General features: G+C 39.8%; 1 protein-coding gene across 13 annotated transcripts in view; it reads right to left on the bottom strand.

Annotated features, from left to right (window-relative positions):
• Positions 1 to 16472, bottom strand: part of CXXC5 (CXXC finger protein 5) — a 123210-nt gene that overhangs the window by 86286 nt on the left and 20452 nt on the right. The window lies entirely within an intron of this gene.

Genomic DNA, 16472 nt, shown 5'->3' with positions numbered 1-16472 from the left:
TGTATTTTACAACAGCGGTTTTGAATTTATAAACATTTTGCATACCACTTATAAAATTCCCCTTTTTACAACTCTGTAATCCCTTAATTCCCGGTAGAATCGAGGCGACAGGAATAATGGGGATTAAACCTGATCAACCAGAATTCCAGGGATGTAAACTAGATAGGAAATCAAACCCAAAAGGCAATAGCAACTATTTCACTATTCATGACAAGATATTACATGGTGCACTGAACACAAACGTTTGACCTGAAGACTTCACTTACCAGAAATTGGCATTAGCCAATAGAGCCTTTATTTCAAACCTGTTTCCCAAGATGCCAAACTCACTACCTAAAAGCCTGACTTTTGATAAACTGCAAGAGAATTTTATCTTATTTTCAAAGCTTCATGACCATGAGAGGGAGAAACTATATGGCAATATTTTCTCCCCCCCCCCCATGTTCTTCAACCCCAGAAAATTTAGTAGAAATATTCTTCCATTCCCAAACTTTAAAAAGACTAATCTTACACAGAGACAAAGCCAGCAGCCAATCTTTTCAACCCTGAAATATGGAGATGGAACAACAGCCCCCCTCGATATAATATTATTTCCATACTTAATTTCAATGTACATGAAGAATGCAGGAAATTAATCATACATAAAATAGTATTCAGTCAAATGAAATATCTAAATGCTATAAACATCAACAAATTTAGCGCACAATGAAGAATTAGTCCAACAAAACCCTAAACCAAGATCTATAGTGCAGGAAATAGAATACTTGTAAGCAAACATATTGTACTTGCCCCCTTTCTTCACACATAATTAAGTCTTAAATGTTTTCTCTGGTTTGGCTGATGGGCAGAGTGTGAAAGCATGCAGCATAGGTTGGGAAGGATACATGAAAGGTGCTATGTAAGTCATGGAGTGACTGTGGAGGTTGTGCAGATGGGGGAGACTTAATCAAGCAATTTGCAACTTTCTCTGCCATTGCCAGGCTTCCCACCAGCAAAGACTCGTGGGAAGCTGGCAAGGAGCTTTTGAAACAGAGCATGGTAGCGCTGAAGTGGCTACAACTTTCCCAAATTTCATTCCCATGTGAGTAATGGGTCCTGGCATTCTGTTGTTTAGGCCATTGGAAGTACATTGGTTCAAAAATTGTTGCGCTATAGCACACTATTTGCCCAATTGAAGGTTACAATTTTCAGGGGATGTCTTATTTTTTTGCCATCGTGGGTGCGGCAGTGGACGGCAGGCTTGCTGCAGGAACAGTTGGAAAGCCGGGGGCACCACTCCCACCCCACCACCTGCCTTGCCTTGCCCCGGCGGGACCGGCAGCAGGTAGAGGCACAGGGGAAGCGGGAGGCACAGGAACTATAGAGTTTTGCATGGTACAAACAAGTTAAAAGGTACTGTTTATCGCACCAAAGCCGTTTAGTCCATGGTGAGCAGTGAATTTCAGCTTTTACACTGTCCCTTGACTAGAATATTAACGAGTCTAATTCAAGAATGACTCCCCATTTCCTTCAGCACGGACCAAGCTCCCCGCGCTTCTTTCCAATTCTGCCTAAAAGCCTCAGCGATTCAGTTCTCTCCCCTCCTTCCCAACATGCAATCCTAACCCCACCCCTTTCCTTCAACTACCATCTCTCCATTTATCTCCCCATTTATTTCTTTGTCACTTGTTCTTCTCCAGGACTGTTTTCCTGCGGAGCTAGGTGAGTTTCAATTGTCATGTGTGGCATCTCAGTGCTGTGGGTTCACTGCACTGCAAAAGTTTTGCTTGTTTACTTTCTCGGCAGCAGAACACGCCTCGGTTTTGGTGATTGACTTATGGGAAGGCTCCTCTTCAGCCAGGTGTACGCTGTGTGAAGTTCTATCCAATTTAGCAAAGTGAGGTTTAGCAAGCCAAGCCATGCCACGGCCCCTGCGCTCTCAGCTGCAATTGTGGCCCACAACACTTGTGGCAGGATTGTTTCCCTAACCAAGCATATATTGTGGCAGTAACTACAAAATCATGCTAGGGCTTATGTTCTAGTTGGGTTTTATTTTCAGGGAAACATGGTATGTCTATTTATGTGTGTATGTGTGTGTGTGTGTGTGTGTGTGTGTGTGTGTGTGTGTTGGATATATTCTAATCATATTTGACTTTGTATGCAACATTTAATCTTCTTAATGCCTGCCAAATTCCCCACACTGTACTTCTAAAAGTAATGCATTAAAAATGGCATCAAATAACTCTGATTCTTCCTTGAAACTATTCAAATTCGCAAAGATATATTTTTAAATGTTATTTATACTCTACTTTGCTGCATTGGTTCAGAATGATTAACTAAAAGATTCTTTTTGCTAAAGGCAAATAGTCTTATCTTTTACAGCAGAGGACATAGGAGATAGATTGGAATCAACCAGGAGGCCTCTGATTTGCAACAGATCAACAAGAATAAATTAACAGCAACAAAAATAAAATGATTCTTCTTCACTCTAAAACAGTTAAAATGAAGGAAACCTGTTTTGGTGCAGAGGAGATTAAAAGAACAGGTTTCTGTATTTAGGTTTTATGACTTCTGTTCAACTCTGAAGCAGAAAAACAACTTCCAAGGTTTAGAATTCTTTATTTTCTTATCCTATGCACTTTTGAAGAGAGAGTGAGTACATCTTGAGTTTTTTGTCTAAACCAGTGGTTCTCAACCTTCCTAATGCTGCAACCCTTTAATACAGTTCCTCATGTTGTGGTGACCCCCAACCATAAAATTATTCCAGGGTCATGTGATCACCTTTCGCAACCTTTGCAAGCAAAGTTAGTGGGGAAACCAGATTCACTGCACAACCATGTTACTAATTTAATCTCTCTCCCTCTTTCTTTCTCTCTCCCTCTCTTTCTCTCTCCATTTCTCTTTCCCTCTCTTTTTCTCCCTCCCTCCCTGTCTCTCTTTCTCTCTCCCTCTTTCTCCCTTTCTTTCTCTATCTCTGTCTTCCTTTCTCTCTCCCTCTCTCCTTCTCTTTCTCCCCTTTCTCCCTCTTTTTCTCTCTCCCTCTTTCTCCCTTTCCTCTTTCTCTCCCTCTCTCTCCCTCTCTCTATTTCTCTCTCCCTCTCAAAGATCCTTAAAATTTATGCTTGGGTGGAAGACTTTTACTTTTACAGATGGGGCGGGTGGGTCTGACATTCGTGGGCAGGCAGGACCCACGAGCCTGCCAAGCCGCTGCCTCCCTATCTCCCTCCACAGCAGCCGGCTCCCTTGCCAGACCTCTCAGCTGACAAGCACAAGCTTGGGGGTCGTCAGCTGACAGGCGCAGAGTTCGGCGCTGCGGCGGCCTCCCCTTCACCTTCCTCACTGGCCAAAGCGTTGCCAAAGCGTTCCAGCTGACAGGCGCAGGTCCGGGGGTCGTCAGCTGACGGGTGCAGGTCGGCGCTGCGGCAGTCTCCCAGCCACCTGCTTCTTAGGCTGGAGCAGTTGCCAGGGCTTGCATGGTCGCTGGCGGCGGGAAGCGAGTCAGTGGCCATTGGGGACCACACCAGCGGTCCTGTGCCATTGAGGCTTGAGGCACAGATGCGTGGTGCCATGGGAGGCGGCAGGACAGGGGGGAGGGGTTACCTGCATCCTGCCAGCCGAATTCTGGAAGCCTGCTTGAATGAAGAATTTTAGGGGGTGTTGAAAGGGAGACAGACTGAGGGCTGTATTAAGACCATAGATGGCTGCGTAAGGAGAGTGGAAGGGAGGCGAATTTGGGGTGGAGCAGAAAACATGGGGGGGAAGCATTAGGAAATAAGCACCAAGGTACATGGTGCCTTGCAAGGGATTCCCGAGTGTTCCGTAATTGTTTTTCCTCTCTCCTCTGTGTGACAAAAACTTTTGCCGTGTAAATCTGAAACCAGATTTGTGAGGTAGTGCAGGAGGTCCTTGGGAAAGGTGAGGACAAGCTTGGCATTTCCTCTCTCCCAATCCCCTTCCTCTTCTTCACCCCCTCCCCCAGTCTGCCTGCGATCTGAGTTCACGGCTCCGTGGCTTTTCTTTGCTTAGCCTAGCCAAGCTTTCTTCCGTGTGATACATATCAATTAGTCCTCCCAAACAAGGAATGGCCAAGGAACTCAGAATTGTTAGGGAAAGATCATTACTGCTTCCCAGAATCTATGTTTCAATTGACTACTTTATTCCACTAACAACAAAGTTTATCCAACTAATGATGTTTCTGGAGCTCTACCAAATGGTAAAGGCATTAACATTCACAGGTTCTAAAATGTTCTTCCTCTATACCAGTGGTTCTCAACCTTTTTAATGCCGTGACCCCCAACTGGTTGTAAGCCAAGGACTACTCAACCAGTCGTAAGTCAAGGACTACTCAACCGGTCATAAGTCAAGGACTATCCAACCGGTCGTAAGTTGAGAACCCTCCCTGCACCCGCCGGCCTCCCACTTCCCACCCCTGGCCCTCTTTTACTTACATTTTTGGTAGTTGCTCAGCAGGAAGGGGTGGAAACTTCCAGACAGCTCGCCTTCGCTGCAGACAACTTGTAGCATCGTTTGCAGAATGGGACTTTTGGCGGGCTCAGCAGGGCAGAGACAGCCTGGATAATTCCTATTGGCTTTTTAAAGCCAATAGAATTAGACTCTATTCAAGAGAGTCTATTCTATTGGCTTTCAAAAGCCAATAGAATAAAAGGGAGTAGCACAGCTAAGGAAAAGGGGGAAAAAATGGCGGACTGCGTTGTTTGGTGACCCCTGTGAAATGGTCATTTTACCCCAAATGGGGTCCCGACCCACAGGTTGAGAACTGCTGCTCTATACTTAACAGCACCAATAGCCAGCTGAAAACAAGTTGAATTAATGAAACTATCCCTTTAAAACCAGAAAATGGGGAAACATTCTGCAACAGATTTTGTTCTTAGTCTCACCAAATAATCAGAGATAAGAAACAAATCTATATCCTTATACGCATATAATCCCATGCTCTTGTGCTTACCCTTCCAAACAAGGAATGGATCAAGGAACTCAGGAGCAATTGTTAGGGAAAGATCTCTACTGCTTCCCAGAGTCTATGTTTCAGTTGACTGCTTTACTCCATTAACCACAAAATTTATCCAACTTTGTTGGAGAGTATGCTTCACCACATCTGTTCAAATCAATTGAATTAATTAGAAATTACTAATGAATTTCTAGAAATTTTTAGTGAAAATCTGCAAGAAAAAAATAATAATCTAAGAAATTGCCTTTAAATCAAAAATTTGTTTTTGGCTAACCTAAGTGCCCAAAAAGTGAAGGGGATAAAAACCATTTTATTAGTAGTGCTCAGAGAACCCAAGGTGAAGATGAATGATGGAAGTCTGCAATGTGGCCCACAATACTTGTGGCAGGTTTGTTTCCCTAACCAAGCATATATTTGCAGCAAGTACAAAACTGTAGCAATCTTTGAAGAAAAATTCAAGGGGTTAGAGCAGCAAATGGCCATACTTTTAACTGATAAGCGGTGCAGTCAAGCGAAGGGCATCGTCCCTTTGCCGATCGAGTTTCCCCTGCCGATAGACCCCTTAGAGGGACGAAAAGACGCTCTAGAGGAGCGTCTACCGCTGAAGAGGCTTCTCGGATAGTTGCAGAGGAGCGGCGGCGGCCTCTGTGCACTGAGTATCTCCTTTGGGACGAGAGGGTAAAGATCAGCCAGTAAAATGGCCGATCATTTAGCTGTGTAAACCGTAAACCATAAGATCATCTAAGCAAGCAGACCCACTGTGGAAGATTCAGTGAGATTTTTTTTTTACCTCTATTTTCTTTTTTTTTCCTGTGAAAAGTTTTTTTCTGGAATTATTCCCCTTTTTGTTGAAGCGGCGTTTTACTTGGGGGGGGGGAAGCTCAAGAAAAAGATGAAACCTATTTTTGTTTTAATGGCTGATTCTATTTTTGAATACTTTGGAGCCCTCAAAATTTTTCTTTTAGAGAGACTTAAGAGGCTATGGATTTGGAGAGTATTATTTTTCCTTATTTTTTATGTTTTCTGAAAAGACTGATTATTTGATTAACTTTTATTACTTGTTGGGGGACATCTTCTACAGAAACTATGTATTGCTCTTGCCATTTTTTTTTCTTTTCTCTTGGAATTTTCATAAAGGAAATAGACTAAGAAACTTGGGAGGAGATGGATATTGAGTGACTGTGTTTAAATATAGTCTCCCCCAAAAAGAGAATGTCTTCAAATATGATAAAAATGGAGGAAACTCATTCAGACTCTATTTATAAATATATTTTGGATAAAATCTTAGAAAACACGGAGATAATTGCTTGTAAAAAGGAGATTTCTTTACATCGACAAAGTCAAGCACAAGCTTTAAGTGAAACTGTAGTCTGTATTCAAAAGACTTGCTCTCAGCTTACTGAGATGGAAGAAGCAAATGTACAGTTGGATTTGCAATCCATACCGGGAACAAGCCCTGATATAAATGGTCAGATGACCTATAATATGGAAATGGAGGAGCTTACTTCAGAAGGTCAAACTGATTTGCAGATACCGTTTGACTTTCTGAGAGAGGAAAAACTATTGGAAGAAGAGCAAAACTTGACTAAAGAGGACTATACCAAAAAAAGGATTTCAATTAAAGTTTATGCAACCTTGAAAAAGCTGGGAAATGACATTTTGGCACGAGCTTTTCAGAATGACTATAACTCTTATACTAGCCTAAGAAAATGGATAATGGGAGACCTCTTGCTCCTATGCACAGTGTGGCAGGAGACAATGGGAGAGCTATTTGCGGGACTAGAGACTTGACTATGGAAACCTATTTGGAATAGAAGGAAACCCAGAATAAGATATAAATATTAAATTTGAGATGATAATTATGGATAGTAAAAGTTTTATAGCAATTTGGACTGTCTTGGATTTGGTTTGTTTTAAATGGGAGGCTATTATGAAATGATTTAGAATTTAATATTGAAGTATAGCAAGAACATATGTTCTTTTTTTGTGTGTATGTTTTTCTTTTTTTCTTTTCCTATTTGTGGGTTTTGTTTTGGAATGAGATGGAATTAATAATTGGAGAATTATTGAAAAAGAATAGAAATATAGTTGAGAAATGTAGGAATTTAGTTTTGGAGCTAATATGTTTAAATAAGAGAAATTTGGGGGCCCTGAAATAATTAATAATTAGGTTAGCTTAAATTCAAATATTTGGAAAAATTAATAAAGTTTAAAACAGGAGCTTTTATTTATTGACTAATGAAATTTATATTTGGCAATATACTTAATGAAAATCTGTGTTAGAAATGTACTAATGAGATTCTAATAATTTAAATAGAGAGCATTGGTTTTGATTTAAGCATTTAATTTATATTTAGCAACATATTAAAGAATGAATTGGCTATAGGATTGTATTAATTTGATTATTATATTGATATTGAGCGGTTGAAAATTTTTATTGATTAAGGAAATTTATATTTAGATATATTAATGAATGAACTTATTTGAACTTAATTGATTATAATTTCTATATAGATAGAGAGGGAAGTTTTAAGAAATATTGTGTGAATTGTAAACATATAATGTTATTGTTTTCTTTTTGTAACTGATCACCATATCTCCACGCTGGTTCTTAAGCTTATGTGGTGTAAAATGGAAAATAATAAAAATTGTTTATAGAATAAATAAATAAATAAAAGAGGATCTATCAAAAGGAAGATTTATCAAAGACAGCTCTACAATAATAGCTACCCATATGGAAGACAGTTAAACAGAACAGCAAACAGAGTGGATGAGGGTAACAGGCAGAAACAAGAAATGCGTAAGTTATCCTATATCAGTGGTGGCGAACCTATCTATGGCACACGTGCCAGAGGCGGCACTCAGAGCCCTCTCTGTGGGCACTCGTGCCGTTGCCCCAGCCCCACCTCTCCCCATGGCCCCCTCCTCCCCAGCAGCCCCCCTGAAGGAGAATAGCCCCTGAACGTGGCCCGCATGGAGCAGTGAAGCCAAGGACATGGCAGCCAGGCAGCGTAGAAAAGACTCTGCCCTTATGTCCCATCACGCACAGTTGATGCTGTGGGGTGCGGGCAGAGGGCATGGCTGCCATGGCGCTGCTGGACTGCCTGGGTGATCTGCGGCGGGCGCTGGTGGCAGTGAGTGGCCCTGTGGGCAGGCGGGGTGGGGCAGGCGGGGTGGGGTGGAGTGAGGGCAGGGCCAGTTTTTGGGCACTCGGTCTCTAAAGGTTCGCCATCACTGTCCTATATCTTTTGGACAGTCCTATATCTTTTGGAAGTCAAGCCCTTCTAGTTTTCAAATCTTTGCAGATAGACAAAGGCCCTCAGCATTCAGGGGAGAAGACTCAACAAATGAGAGATGAATATAAATTTCGAAAGAGGATGCAACTGTACCTATAATAAAAATCATGGTAGTTGGTGACTCACTATTATCAAATATGCTGACCAGATCATCAGTTTGTGAAGAATGTTTTCTCCCAGGAATATGGAAGTCACAAAACTATTTATAAATCGTATCATGCCCACTGACAAGTACTCCTTCTTAACAAATATGGGGATAAAGAGAAGCTAAAATGGTGTCACCAGAATCTTTGAAAGACTTAGTTTAACATGGTGTTCTTTTTCATCCCTTCTTCTGGAAGAAGACTAAAAAAGAAAGAAATACTGCAAAACAATTGCTAGCTATATTAAAAAACAGTTATGTCAACTGAAGATAGTTAATTTTTCAAAGTATAGTATGAATTATCGAAATGATGGACTTCCAGCATGAAAAGGGCTACCACCACAAGAACTGGAAATATCTGTTTTGCCAAAGTACAGTAAGCTTGATTAGGACAATTTTAAACTTAATTCTATGGTGGGTCAAATGAAAACCTTTTTTAAAAAATCATCAATTAAAATCCACCCTGCTCTAGTGCTTCTTGGTTTACCACATGTACACACACACTGCTTAAACACCTCATTCCCACTGCATTTATTTTGAAGTGTGGGATACAGAAATAAAGGCTAATAAAGACAAATGCAAAGTTCACCTCGTAAACAGAAATCAAGCACACATTATGAAACGAGAGAACTTGGCTTGACACAAGAGTACTTTTAAAATGAATCCTGGACTTGGTCAAAAATGCATGAGTTACTTATGTGATATGCTTGCCAAAAATGTAAGCAAAATTTTAGCTTAAATAAAAATATAATTTCAAAAACCAAGAAAGAAATTATTCCACTTTATTTTCCATTGATTAAATCCACCATAAGCATTACATAAAATTCTGGGCACCACACATTCAGAAGGATTCAGAGAAGAAGGCACCAAAGATGCACAGGTGATTGAAAATAAGTCCTATGAAAAGAGATTGGGAAAGCAGGGTACAATATGCTTGGCCACCAGAAAAACAAGCAAGGAAGGATATGAGAGCATTTTTCAAATACCTTAGACAGAAAATGGCCAAGACCTTTTTTCCTACATCTTAAAGTGCAGGGTGGGGAATGGCAGCTTTAAGTTACAGGATAGCAGAATCCAGTTTGAATGCTAAGATAAGCAGCCTAATGATAAAAACAATGGAACTAATTTGAGAGATAAGTGGACTCTTTACAAGATGTGTTCAAGCAGAGTTTGGAGAGTATGTATAGCAAAAGTCCCCAACCTTTTGGGCACCAGGGACCGGTTCCGTGGAGAAAGGTTTTACACGGACCGGAGGGTGCACGGTTTTATATGTTGCCTACATCCCATGGATGGGGCTTTGCTTGTTTGTGCGGACCGGTTGCTGGCATGCCATGGCCCGGTACTGATCCGCGGACCAGAGGTTGATGACCCCTGATGTATAGGATGCTTTGATCTGGATTCCTGCAGATTGGGGAAGACTGACATACAGACTTATACTATTAACATCTCTAAAAGGCTCTAAGATTTAATTGCTCTAAGATTCAACTGCTACCTGCTACAACTTTACATTTTAAAAAAAACAGATAAAATAATGTTTTCTATATTTTTGGTCTGCAAAGTTGCCAAAGAATTTTCCAATTCTAATCTTCTTTGGCAAATGAACTATTACATGTTTATAATATATCAGGTCCTTTGTCAATCTGTTCTATGATGTCATTTCAAATTGGAAAGCCTCTATAAAAAAATAATAAAATACAAAAGATATTTTGGTGGCAAAATCTATGATCATCCAATGACATGAGTTGTTCTATTTTCATGTAATTCCTTATTCTATTTCAGATGGCTTCTCCAATGCTTCAAGAACATGTTAAGGAAGCATGAAGAAAATTACCAGTGTGCAGAGGAACAGAATCTTTTAGTAGTCTTATTTAAGTCTTTTCAGGGCTTTTTTTCTCAAAGAATGCCCAGAATGGAATTCTGGCACCTTTTTTGGATGGAACCTTGTAGGGTAGGCAAGGCGGGTTGTATGACATGTGTGTGTTCCGGCACTTCTTTTTTTTTTTTTTTTTTTCAAAAAATCCACTGAGTCTTTCCACTTCCAGAAGGATATTACTGAACTCACTACATCAGTTCTCTCAAAGGCATTACACTGTAACTGCACAATAGAGTATCATCCACACTACCATTTGGAAAGTTGACTGAAAAGCAGCATTATATAATACTATGTGTATTTTTCCTATTCAAGAACACCTTGAGAAGAAGCATGTCCTCCTAGCCTGTAATTGAATTCTGTTTTGTTTTTCTCTAAATTTGTTAAATATGACCATTTTCATACTTGGAGGAGATTCCATAATGGTTACAGTTACAGCCTGATCAACTTCCACTATATTATGTTGAAAGCCACTTCACTTTAGATTTCTAGGGAAAAACTAAACTATCTATTGGGTAACATTTCAGAAATATTTCCTTAACTAAATGAAGAAACAGATTGACTCAGGGTGGGCAAAAAAGCAGTGGGAACTGGAACAACTTTCAACTTCCTGCTGGCTACCCCATTGAGTTTCCTTACGGGAATCTGGCAGGAAGCATCAGATATCTATCTTCCTTCCTCCCTCCCTCCCTTCCATTCCCTTCCTTCTTCCCTTTCTCACTGCTCTTTCCTTCCTTCCTCACCCCCCTCCCTAGAAATCCTGCTAGCTTCATCATTGACTTTTCTTGTGGTAAACGTGCAGGGAGAAAGTCAGTGGGGAAGCCAGCACGAAACTGCGAGTCCAGGTCAGCATTTAGGGTTAAGTGGGAGAGGGAGCAAAGGGGGTGTATTTGGATGTATTGTACATATTAGGAAGGTGAGTGAATGCTCACAACAATTCCACATGGGTTGGGTAGAGCATCAGCGGATGGTCAGGTACAAGAAGGATGATGGGGGTGCCTAAGAAATGCCATGTGGGTTGGGCAAGGCACACAGAGAGGTGATGAGGTTTAGAAAGGGTGCATGCAATACGCAAGAAGTGTTGCACAGGTTGGGGCAGCATGAATTGAGGGGGGGCGCATGGGCCAGGATAGGTTCTTCCTTGTTCCTCCCTCCCTTTCTTCCTATTCTTCCTTTCCTTCCCCATTCCCTTCTCTTCCCAGCAGGCAAGTAAATGGCTGCTGTTGGGTGGAGGAGGAAGTGAAGGAATGCGACAGTGGCTAGGAAATTGTCATGGAATGTTGAAAATGAAGAGCATGTGACCGCAGCACCAATCCAGAAACAGCCAGTAGTACTGAAGCAGCCACAACCTTCCCAAGTTTCATTCCCTCAGAAGTCATGGGTCCTGAATTTTGGACATATTCTGAAAGTCAGCTGATTAGAGGTAACTTGGTTCAAAAATGTTGTCCAATAATACAAATTACAACCAGTTAAAGATCATGACAAGGGGAGTTTTAGTAGTATATAAATATTTCCTACTCTATTTGTCAGGTCTGCATGCACAACCTAGATTATTGCCAAACAATAAGATCTGCACAAAACTGATCCTTCAGGAAAAAATGAAAAAAGTTTTTCAAACCTCCCAAGGACTACTTAACAGAATCAGTTCTGATTTTGATCCTAAGATTTAACCATCACCTATTTATGATCACCTATTATGCACACATTTAACATCTTCTGATGCTTCTTCCGATTTTTAATTCCTTACAAAGTGAATTCTGAGACCTCAATTTTCATTGGATTATTGCAGTTTCTTACTAGTCCCAACTCTAGACCCATTACATCTACATCAACAAAGCTTTTCCTGCCTAATACAAAGTTGACATTGTGATTATTTTATCTCTATGGCCTTAAAACTAAACCCATGTTCCGTATTGATGTATCCTATCTTCTCTATATTTTGCTTTATCTAGATTTGCTCCCAGTTTTCATCTCTGCTACAGACAGACAGATGAAAATGTGCACGCATACACACCAAAATGCCAGAATATGGTAAAGAAAAAAGAAAAAAGCTAGGAGAGAAAAAAGAGTAAGGTTGTAAGCACAGCTGGTGCCAACACTAGTGCAGAATGAAGCCAGGCAGGTGCTGAGCAAAAAAATTACATTTGAGACACTGAAAATGAAAATGCTCTTCAAGGTATTTTTAAAATAACTGTCAAAATACGGAAGTCACAATACAATTGTCAGGTTACGGATTATCTAGGCTCAATTACTTCCAATAGTAAAGCAAAAGGGAATACAGGAGTATTTCTATGGAAATATCTATGGAAAGCAGCAATGGGCTAGTGTGGCTGCCAGTCAAGGGTCCATTCATGACCCAAATGAGCATCACTAGGCTAATAAAAGTCAGCTTTTAAAGTACATAAACTTTTAAAGTGTTAGGAACAATCAACAGCGAGATTTGGACTCACATATTTTCCTTCCTGCAGCAATCATATCATGAATAAAGATCTTTTCTGCTTTTATTAACCAAAGCGTGTAGTTTCACAGAATCCAACAAACTGTCAACCCCTAACTAGAGTTGTTTGAAACAAACCATTGTCAAACTGTCTAGTTCAACTAATATTTAAAATGTGATTTATCACATTGATGGGTTCAGACATAGATTAATTTGAACTTAATCGAGACAAAAGCAAAAGTTATTCACAGTTCCACTAAAGGGGAACAGAACAAAGGTGCGTTATCCCTAGACTTTTTGCAAATTATTATAATCTATCAGTTACATAAAATTAAATATCAGTTCATCACTAAATATAACAGTGGTGGCAAACCTATGGCACACGTGCCAGAGGCAATACTCAGAGTCCTCTCTATGGGCACGTGCATCAACACCCCAGCCCATCTCCCCCCGTGGCCCCCTCCTCACCAGCAGCCTCCCCAGAGAGTCACCCCCAGGCGTAGCCCACATGGAGCAGCACAACCAAGGACATGGCAGCCAGGCAGCGGGGACAATACTCCGCCCTTGCACCTGTCACATGCAGATGCTGCGGGGTGCGGGCGGAGGCCATGGCCACCATCACACTGCGGCGGGCTGTGGAGGCAGTGGGTGGCCCTGTGGGCAGGTGGGGGCAGGGGGCAGAGCGGGGGAGGGGCAGTTTTTGGGCACTTGGTCTCTAAAAGGTTCACAATCACTGCTGTATAATGAAGACATTCTCATCTCAGCACTGTATTCTACCATCTAAGACATATAACAGAATGTTACCACAACAGTTCACATTTAAAACAAATTACTTGTTCAAAAAGTTGTTTCCATTCACATCCCTAGTTATATTTAAATATTTTCATTTGTTATATTAATTTTTTTCAACAGGACTCCGAACAGATCAGGCATTGCTTTTCTATTTTTCTCTCTTTTCCTCCTCTTTCTTGCACTCTTTTTTTCTTTCCTGTTTTCTTTTTTAAAATATTATTTCTGTTTCTCTTTTAAGTTATTTTTTGAAAATTAATAAAGGAATGGATGGCTGGATAGATTTTGTTTACAGCACAAAAATTATTTTAGTGTTTCCTTGAAATAGTGGAAGGTAAAAAAGGTGGCAGATACTCCGCATTATGAAACCACAGCTTCTAGTATTATGAAGTGAGGCTCTGAATTTTGCTCCATATTTGAGATAAAATATTGTTTCAAGCGATCCAACCTGATCTCTGAAGGAATGCAGGCTCAGAGCATCAGTAAAATAACCTGCATGGGGTTTATGACCACTATCAGTGACCAGAATTTCCATAGCCAAGATGGTTGTTAAGTGATGTCATGCCTGATTTTATGACCTTTTTGGTCACAGTTTTAAAGCGAATCATTGCAGCTGTCAAGCGAATCTCACTGCTGAACCTGGCTTTCCATCGTTGCCTCTTGGAAGCCAGCTGGGAAGGTCACCAGTGGTGATCACGTGTCCCCTGCAACTGTCGTAAATGCACTGCCAGTTGCCAAGCACCCGAACCTTTGACCATGGAACTGGGGGGGATGCTGCAACAGTTTTAAGTGTGAGGACCAGTCATAAGTCACTATTTTCAGGGCCACTGTAACTTCAAACAGTTTCTAAACCAGGGGTAGTCAACTTTGGCTCTTTTATGACTCGTGGACTTCAACTCCCAGAATTCCTGAGCCAGCTAAGCTGGCTCAGGAATTCTGGGAATTGAAGTCCACAAGTCATAAAAGAGCCAAGGTTGACTACCCCTGTTCTAGACAAATGGCTGTAAATTGAGGACAACCTGTAATTCCTGGAATGACTGTTCATTACTATTTGTTTCATTATGTTGAGTATTTTCAGTCCTTGAAATCTGATTTGACTGTAGCTGCTACACTGCCCACTCTCCTCTAAAAGAAGTGCACTCACTGGCCATATAAAGATAATCCAATTATGTTACCGTCAAAACAATGTTTGCTGGAAGTTGCCCACTACAATGTCTAGGTTTAAATGTAGGAAAAACCCATAAATTGCAGCTTCAGATGTTTCCCTGCTCTATGAAGGGAAATGCAGTGATGCAGAAGACTCATTCACACCTTACTTAAAAGTGACAATTGATCCTATAAACGACTTAGCAATGAAAAACAACTTTTTTGTGTCTTCGGCATTATGATTTTCATCAATATAAAGTAGATCTAGGGGTTTTTTTTCAAAGCACAAATTCATCAATCTGTTTAGTGTTTGGTAACTCCTTAGAACACCAATGCAAACTATACTTTAAGCTCTGATTTTTTTGGTTTACTTAACTTTAAATTAGACCTTACACAATCACTTTCAGTCACTGACCCTTCCTAAATGCTTATTCACATTGCTTTGAAACAAATGGCATTGCAGCTAAGTATTACTTAAAAATCAGGGCACTGAGCTTAAGTTCGTATAAACAAGAATTTCGGTTAGAAGCAAGGATAAAAATCAGTAATTTTTTAAACATATTTTTTCTTCTGTTCAAATTAGATTTCAAATATTTGGTTAAAAGAGATTTCAATTTTTTTCTTTCAAAACATACCATTGTGAATAAAAACCATTTGTAATTTGACAGGGTTTTTTTTATTTTTAAAGACAATTGATCAGAATAAGTAGCCATATGTGTGTACAATAAAAGCCTTTTCAAGCATATTACAGAATATATATATACCACGTATACATACTAATTTGAACTGTAATTGAACCCCCATCTAATAAGATCAAACTGTACAACAGCTCTGACAAATCAAATCAATTAACCTAAAAAAATTAGAATAATTGTGTTAGAATGTTAGAATGGAACTATCTACTAAAACAGAATTAAACTGTTCTGACTCTTCTGGGATTGAGATTTAAATAATTTGAAGTGCTTAGAAGCAAAGTATTCATGCAGAAACAAACTGATGACTTTGGACGGTTGAAAAATATGCAATATGAAACTCTCTCTCATCTTTGTGTACTCATACAAGCACAAACCACCTATCATAAATGTCATTAAATGAACAGGTTGGTAACGTAATTGTTATGCATATGCATTTTGCACTCTGTCATGCAACTGGTATAAAATAAAGTGAGCATAACTCATGAAAAGGCTAAAGTTTGCAGATGTACCTAACACAGATACCCAATGGAGCTGGAAGGAGACAGAGCAATCCAGCCAATGGTAATAGCTGCAATTAAGAACAATTGAGTGAGCCACAATCATATATGCAAATTAAATACAAAAGAATTCAAAGTGCAGTCTTGAAGGTTTGCATATGACTCACAGAACAACATAAAAGAAGTCTTGAAAACACCTGTTTGCCTCATGCAAGCTACAGAATTATCGATCCCTATCTATCTGAATCTCTAAAAATGCAAACATGATATTTTTGAATCTAGTCGTATTTGGGAACAATAAAAAGTTTCCATTGAGAAGACTACTATACATGCAATAAAACTTTACCAAGAATACTGTATTCAATTTTTGTCTAGTTTTAACTACTTTTAGCAGGCAGGCTTAGATATTGTCCCATATCAGGCTAACAAGCAATATGGGAATTGAACATTTGAGAAGAACCAAAAAAGTTGAATGCATGGGAATAGATCACTAAAAAAGTGTTTCCGAATAAGCAAGAAGGGATAAGAACAAGCATGAATAGATGATGAATGAATGTGAGCTAAACAAAAAAGTGAATTCACCAGAATGAATAAATAATAAAAGAATAAAAAAGAATAAAAAATAAAATAAAATAATACATACAAACACACA

The sequence above is a fragment of the Crotalus tigris genome, unplaced genomic scaffold, assembly GCF_016545835.1.
Source record: "Crotalus tigris isolate CLP2741 ecotype Arizona unplaced genomic scaffold, ASM1654583v1 scf7180000024339.11422700, whole genome shotgun sequence".
NCBI classification, from domain to species: domain Eukaryota; kingdom Metazoa; phylum Chordata; class Lepidosauria; order Squamata; family Viperidae; genus Crotalus; species Crotalus tigris.
This window is presented reverse-complemented; position numbering and strand designations above follow the sequence as displayed.